Source organism: Pteropus vampyrus, unplaced genomic scaffold, assembly GCF_000151845.1.
Source record: "Pteropus vampyrus isolate Shadow unplaced genomic scaffold, Pvam_2.0 Scaffold582, whole genome shotgun sequence".
Lineage (NCBI taxonomy): Eukaryota > Metazoa > Chordata > Mammalia > Chiroptera > Pteropodidae > Pteropus > Pteropus vampyrus.
In genome coordinates, this window is record NW_011889363.1 from 664,197 (window position 1) to 672,136 (window position 7,940).

The 7,940-nt window shown below is 36.8% G+C and overlaps 1 non-coding gene across 1 annotated transcript; it reads right to left on the minus strand.

Annotated features, from left to right (window-relative positions):
- Positions 1–6,521: 6,521 nt before the first annotated feature.
- On the minus strand, positions 6,522–6,598 carry TRNAE-UUC. Its single transcript has one exon. It is a non-coding gene; the product is annotated as a tRNA-Glu (tRNA).
- Between the last annotated feature and the right edge of the window lie 1,342 nt (positions 6,599–7,940).

Here is a 7,940-nt window from a genome sequence, read left to right on the forward strand (position 1 = left end):
TTGTTGTTGTTGTTATTGAGTCGTATGAGTTCTTTGTATATTTTGGGTATTAGGTCCTTATTGAAGGCGTTGCTTACAAATATATTTTCCCATTCGGATGGTTGTCTCTTTTTCTTGTTGATGGTTTCTTTTGCTGAGCAGAAGCTTTTTAGTTTGATGTAGTCCCATTCATTTATTTTAGCTTTTACTTCCCTTGCCTTTGAGGTCAAATTCATAAAATCCTCTTTAAGTCCAAGGTCATTGAGTTTAGTTCTTATGTTTTCTTCTCTGCATTTTATTCTTTCAGGTCTTATATTCAGGTCCTTAATCCATTTTGAGTTAATTGTGGTGTGTAGTGATAGACAGCAGTCTAGTTTCATGCTTTTGCAGGTAGCCTTCCAGTTTTCCCAGCACCATTTATTGAAGAGGCTTTCCTTTCTCCACTGTATGTTTTTGGCTTTTTTGTCGAAAATTATTTGTCCATATAAATATGGGCTTACTTTTGGGCTCTCGATTCTGTTCCACTGGTTCGTGTGTCTGTTTTGCTACCAATACCATGCTGTTTTGATTACTGTCGCTTTGTAGTATAATTTGAAGTTGGGCAGAGTGATGCCTCCAGCCTTGTTCTTTTTTCTCAAGATAGTTTAGGCAATTTGGGGTATTTTATGCTTCCATACAAATCTGATGATTTTTTCTTCTATTTCTTTTAAAAATGCCGATGAGATTTTGATGGGGATTGTATTAAATCTATATAATGCTTTAGGTAACATGCTCATTTTAACTATGTTGATTTTTCTAATCCTAGAACATGAAATATTTTTCCATTTCTTTGTATCTTCTTTGATTTCTTTTAATAGGATCTTGTAGTTTTCATTTTATATGTCTTTCAGTTGTTTTGTAAGATTTATTCCTAGGTATTTAATTCTTTTTGGTGCAATTGCAAAAGGAATTATTTTTTCCACTTCTTTTCCTGACACTTCATTATTAGAGTATAGGAACGCTATGAATTTTTGAACGTTGATTTTGTATCCAGAGACTTTACTGTATTTGCTTATTGTTTCTAGTAGTGTTCTTGTGAAGTCTTTAGGGTTTTCTATATAGAGAATCATGTCATCTGCATATAGTGACGGTTTAATTTCTTCGTTTCCTATTTGGATGCCTTTTATATCTTTCTCTTGCCTGATTACACTCGCTAGGACCTCCAATGTTATATTGAATAAGACTGGTGATAGTGGACAGGCTTGCCTTGCTCCTGATTTTAGAGGGATTTTTTAAAAAATTTTCACCATTAAGTATAATGTTGGCTGAGGATTTGTCATATATGGACTTTATTAAGGTATTTTCCTTCTATCTTGATTTTGTTAAGATTTTATGATTTTGTTAAGTGATCATAAATGGATGCTGTATTTTGTCAAAGGCTTTTCCTTCATTTGTTTTTCCTTTTCTAGTGTTTTAAGATGAAGCATTAGGTTCTTTATTTGGGTCTGTTCTTGTTTTTGGAGATAGACCTGTAATATGAGCTTTCCTCTTATGACTGCTTTTGCCGTGTCCCAAAAGTTTTGGTATGTTGTACTATCATTATCATTCGTTTCAATGTATTTCTTGATCTCCTTTTACTTCTTCTCTGAGCCAGTTATTCTTCAGTAGTATGTTGTTTAATCTCCATGTATTTGTGGTTCTTCCTGCATTGTTTTCACAGTTGATTTCTAGTTTCAAAGCATTATGATCAGAGAATATGGTTGGTATAATTTCAACCCTCTTATATTTGTTGAGGCTATCTCTGTGTCCCAGTATGTGGTTGATTCTTGAGAATGTTCCATGTACACCAGAGAAAAATGTATAAGCAGCTTTTTTTGGGATGGAAGGCTCTGTAAATGTCGATTACGTCTAGTTGGTCTAATGTGTCATTTAAGGATATTATTTCCTTACTGATTTTCTGTTTGGGTGATCTGTCCATAGCTGACAGTGGGGTATTTAGGTCCCCTACAATGATAGTGTTTTGGTCTGTTCCTCCCTTTAGTTCTGTTAGTAATTGCTTTATATGTTTCGGGGCTCCCTGATTGAGAGCATAGATATTAAGAAGTGTTATGTCTTCTTGGTGCATGGTTCCCTTTAACATTATGAAGTGTCCCTCAGTATCTTTCTTTACCTTTTTTATTTTGAAGTCCATTTCCTCCGATATTAGTACTGCCACTTCTGCTTTTCTCTGAATGCCATTTGCTTGAAATATCATTTTCCACCCTTCCACTTTGAGTCTATATTTGTCTTTGGAGCTGAGATATGTCTCCTGGAGGCAGCGTATAGTTGGGTTTTGTTTTTTGATCCAGTCTGCAACTCTGTGCCTTTTTATTTGTGACTTCGGTCCATTTACATTTAGGGTGATTATTGAGATATGAGGTCTTCTTATAGCCATTTTATCTTTTGCTTTCTGGTAGCTTGGTGTTTCCATTGCTTCCTTGTCTTTGTGTTTCTGTTTTCTTTATTTTGGTTGTCTTTTGTGGGTTTTCCTTCTGTCTCTTCTTGTTTTATGTTATATTCTTCAGTTCTGAATCTTCTCTGTGTGGTCACCATTACGAATATGTAAAGATAGTTACATATATACAGTTGTTCCTTTTCTTCTGTGCATGCCTTTTCTCTATTCCCTTTTGTGAATATGCATCTTTGAATCCTCCCCTTTTCAGTCATTGTTGTCTCAATTTGTCCCTATGTATGCTGAACGTTCATTACTATCTTGCTATAGCAAATCTCTTCTTATTTTAAGCTTATAATACCCTGCTCCTAGTAAGGGTTGCAGTACTCTGCTTTTATCGGCTTGCTAGTCATCTTACTCCTAATTCTGTATTTTCTTTTTGTCATTTTATTTTCGGTGAGCTGACCTCTTTCAGTATTTCCTGTAGTGCAGGTCTCATAGTAGAGAATTCCCTCAATTTTTGTATGTCTAGAAAGGTCTTTATTTTTCCTTCATATCTAAAGGAGAGCTTAGCTGGATACATTATTCTCAGTGGTAGTTCCTTTCATTTAATAGTTTGAATATTTAATTTCACTCCTTTCTGGCTTGTAAGGTCTGTGCCGAGAAGCCTGAAGATAATCTAATGGGTTTTCCTTATAGATTACCATCTTCTTTTCCCTGCCTGCCCTTAGAATTCTATCTTTGTCATTGATTTTTGATAATTTTAATACAATTTGTCTTGGTGAAGGCCTTTTTTGGGTTGAAATAATTGGGTGTTCTGTTGACTTCTTGAATTCCAAGCTCCAGCTCATTCCTTAGATTTGGGAAATTCTCATCAACTATTTGTCTGAAAATGCTTTCTAACTCCTTTTCCTCACCTTCAATAATGCCCATTGTTCTTATGTTTCCTCTCCTGATGGTATCAGCTAGTTCTTGTATTTCTCTTTCATTATTTTTCATACTTCAGTTTCTCTTCTTCTTTCTGATTTATTTCTATATTTCCGTCTTTGATATCACTGATTCTTTCCTCCATTTGGTCAACTCTATTTCCCAAGATTGTTATTTCATTTTTTCAACTCTTGCAGTGTGTTCTCTATCTGCAGAAGGTCTATTCAGTTCTTTTTGAGGGTTTCAATCTCCTTGCTAAAGAACTCATTCTGCTCGTCTAGCTTTTTTTTTTTTTTCAATTCTTGAAATTGTTGGTATGATTCGTTTTGGATCTCACTGAGTTTTTTTTAGAAGTACCATCCTGAATTCTGTCATTTAAATTGCATATTTCTGTGTCTGTAAGCTTATTTTCTGGAGATTTTTCTTTCTTTCTGAGATGCCTTGTCACCTTGGTTGTTTATGGCATTTAATGGACTATTTCGCCGCCTGTGCATTAATGGAAGTGTGCTCTGCTTTTTCTTTTTCCAGAAAGATTTATTATATAATTGTCCCTAGCTTGTTTTTCTTTTGGTTTCCAGTAGGTGGGGTCTAAACCTCTTGGATCTCTGCTCTATATAAAGTCTTAATAATGTCTCTTTTTTCCTTATAGATGTTTAATCACACTCACTACCCTCAGTCTCATTTCCTGTCAGTGTTAGTGACAGTTTCGGTACCATTTGCTCAGATTCCCCTGGGGCTCCACGGTGTTCCGTCTTGGAGGGTATAGGGGGAGGGGCCCTCTAGGTTGGGGGATGGGGGCTGCTATTCAGCCTCTGTTTTGCAACCCTGGCTGGTAAAAATCAACTGTTGTTTCTCTGCCATCCGTGCTGTTCTGCCGTCCCCATTTCTTTGCCTTCTGCCCTGATGACTGGGCCCTGCCACTGGCTGTGTGGAACTAACAACTCTTCTAGGCAGGGCTATTCAGGGAAGTCACCACACCTTCTCCCCTCCCTCTCCTCCTACAGGGAGCTCCATCAGCTGCAAGAGGCAGTTTCTTTGTTTCTCTCAGACCACCGCCTGACACTCAGGGTTCTGACCTATGGTAACTCTTATGCACAGATCTCATACTCAGATGTGCTGGTGTGCAGTTTGGGTGTTCTTTTTGTTGAATTTTAGATGTTCATCTTATTTTTGTTTCAAGGGGAGAGATTTGGGACATCTCTCACTCCGTCATGTTTAATCCAATCTGCCCCTCAAGAATTTTTTTTTTGTTCCCATTCTTTTTGAAAAGAGAAGTGTGTGTGTGTTCCAAGACTAAGGGTAGAAGCTATACACACTTTACTTCACTTTGTTTTCTTTGCTTTTAACAATATATCCAGGTGATGACTTTGTAGCAGTATGTAGAGACCTTTCTCCTTTTTAACACTAACTAGTTTTTAATTGTTTAGATATACCATCATTTATTCAACCAGTCTCCTATTGAGGGGCATTTGGGTTATTTCCAATCTTTTGCTATTACAAATAGAGGTGAAATGAATAGTTTTTCATATATGTCATCTGGTATTTTTGATAGATATCGAGAAGTGGGATTGCTTGTTTAAACGGTATATGTAATTTTTTAAAGATGTTACAAATTCTTCAAAGGAACTGCAGTACTAACAACTTCATAATGAAAGTGCCTGTTTCCCCACAGCCTAACCAATGGAATATGTTGTCAATCTTTGAAATTTTTTGACAGGTGAGAAATAGTATCTCAATGTAGTTTTAATTTGCATTTCTCTTATTATGATCCCAGTAGAGCGTCCTTGCATATGTCTGAGGGCCATTTAAATATTCCTTTGTACAAACCCTATCTCTTTGAGACAGGAGAGATTGGATGCTCTTCAAATTATGTAACATGAGTATCTTAGGTTAGGTTGCCCAAAGGCAGACGTTGAGACAAGGATTTCTGTGAAAGTGAATTATTTTTCTATGAAAAAGCAGTAGGCGAATGGAAAAACAGGACAAGGAAGAAAAGGGCACCAAGCCAGGGTGTGATAGCAAGCAAAGTTCCAAGGAATATTGCTTTGGGTCAGTCTCATAGGGGAGTTATGAAGACAGTGCAGAACATATCTAAGAATTGTCCCCATCAGAGGGCAATGGTACTTGAATATTAATTCTCTTCACTGTCATTCACTGGTTAGGGGATGTTCTCAGGGAATACAGATTCCAAGGCACTTCCAACTTTCTATGTCTCCAGGCAAATCAGGCTCCAGTTACCTGAGGGTAATCAGCCAACTAAGAGATTTAAGAACTGGCTGTCAAAAATGGTAAAGAGATTGAAGGAGTTATGGCAGAGCACTGGTAGCATCTGCTTCAGTGAATGACTACCCATCCTACACTCTTGGGGGGTCATCACTATACAAAAGGAACATTTATCAGGCATGATTTCTAAGTCAATATCAGTATCTATGATAAATGAGAGCATTACTGGCAGTTTATTTGCTTTATTTGACTTTATAACTATTTGTTAATCACATGTGTTAAAATTATGGTGCTATTTTGTACACCCAGTTTTCTCTAGTCACACTGCATGGAGTTAGATGGTTCCTATGAGGCTGCTTTAGAACTACAGCTGCCTAAGATAATCCCTTTGTGTGAAATCAACACCCAGACCTGTGTTGGAATTAAACCAGGGTCCCCCTGATAGTAGCATGAGGAATAAACAGAGCCTTGTTTTCCCAGCTAATGAGAGCAAATAGCTCTATCCCTGGTGGCTTTCCTTAGAGGTTTTGCAACTATAAGATAATCACACACAGACCAGAGGTGCAGTTCAACAATTCTGAATGAGAAACCAGGAAAGGAATAGAACAAAATGTCTTGCTATCAAGACTATCAAATGTATTAATCCTGGGGCAAGTTTACTGACAAACTAAATAATTTGACTTCTTAGGACTTTGACTCTGGACTCCATGTTTTGATTCATAGGGGGACCTAAAGAGCTGAAAGATCTCATTGTGTCAGAGAAAAGAGAGCTGTTCCTCATGTATTTTCTTTTTCTCCTCCTCTTTAATTCCCTCCCCCGACCTTCCACCCCTGACCTATGGATATTGCCATTTCCCCTTAAGAACTGGATCTCTGAAGGCAGGGCATTTCCTCCCACATGCTAGCTCGTGGAGTGCACCTGGGGCCTGGTGCACATGGAATATGGTGCACCCGGAGTATGGTGCACCTGGAGTATGGTCCGTGGCTCCACCTGGGGCATGAACCCAGGACCTTCTTCTGCATGAAAAGCAGATGTGCTAACCACTACACTATGGAGCCACCCCCTCATTTATTTTCTTAATGCTTAAAATAACTGAGTTGAAATATTTATGATAAGAGCTAACACTAATGGAAGTTGATCTGGAGTATAATTTTCCCACATACATATTTTTTTCCTCCTCAGTTCTTAAGTTGAACTTAGGGCAATTTTAGGGTGATTAATTCATCTTGATTTGCCTCGGACTTGCTTGGGTTTAGCACTGAAAGTACTAAATCCAGGGTAATCTCTCAATCTATAGCAAACCAGGATGTTTGTCACTTTAGCAATTTCTTGAATAATACTGGTTATGTTGGTTTAAGACAGAGCTTCTCAAACTAAACTACATGAAAATTCCCTAGATATCTTGTTGACATGCTGATTCTGATTTAAGAGGTCGAGTGGGGCCTGCAAGTCTGCATTTCTAGTTCCAAGGTGATGCTGATGCTGCTCGTCTATCCAAGGACTATACTTTGAGTGGCAAGGATCAAGGGCAGGCATAATGTTGATGCCATAGTTTTGCTGTAAACCTCCAACATTAGAAATGTAATTTGAGTTTATCTCTGTCTTTAACTTAAGGAAATGTGCTTGTGTGCTAATATTATGAATATTTGTAGTGAAGAGAAAGAAATTAATTTACTTGCCAATGGTGCATTTGTGCTTATGTTTAAAGGAAGGGTACTCAAAGTACAACAAAGCAAATTTTAATTGATACAAAAATTCTAGATGATAGTTGTTGCTCTACTTTTTATATTGTACTATTTACCTTTTATTTAGTTCTGTTTTTTGGATTTTGAACAAATTTTAAACTTGATATTTTTAGACAATTTAAATTTCATGAACATAAATGTATTGCTCAATCCTATCACAATCACATATGGGCACTATCTGTACCTTCAAATGCCGTTGTGTTTTTTCCCCTGATTTCCTCATTTTTAGTTTACGGGGACATATTTATTTATAAATTGTATAGATTTCATATAAAAGATATGAAAGTACTTAATAAGGCTTCTTACTAGATTGATTTCATCAACTCCCTAATCTAAAATTTTATTTATTTACTTTTCTTTGGCTACATTTCCCAATAGCAAATCTGCTCTGAACAACACACTTTGTGGATGCCAGGAGATAGCTTTGATTCCAGGAAAGAAACACTGATTTTGAGTGTTCCTAAATACCACAGCAAGGCTATTGCTATTAATCTTTATTGCCAACATTAACATAATAAACAATATCTAAATCTACATCAGACTTTTCCAATGAGTTGTCTAGAATTATTTCTTGACAGCTTTCTCAACTACAGGGTAACCACTTGTAGTTATATTTGATTAAATTTCTATCTATTTTAGGAGAGGATTCATAGAA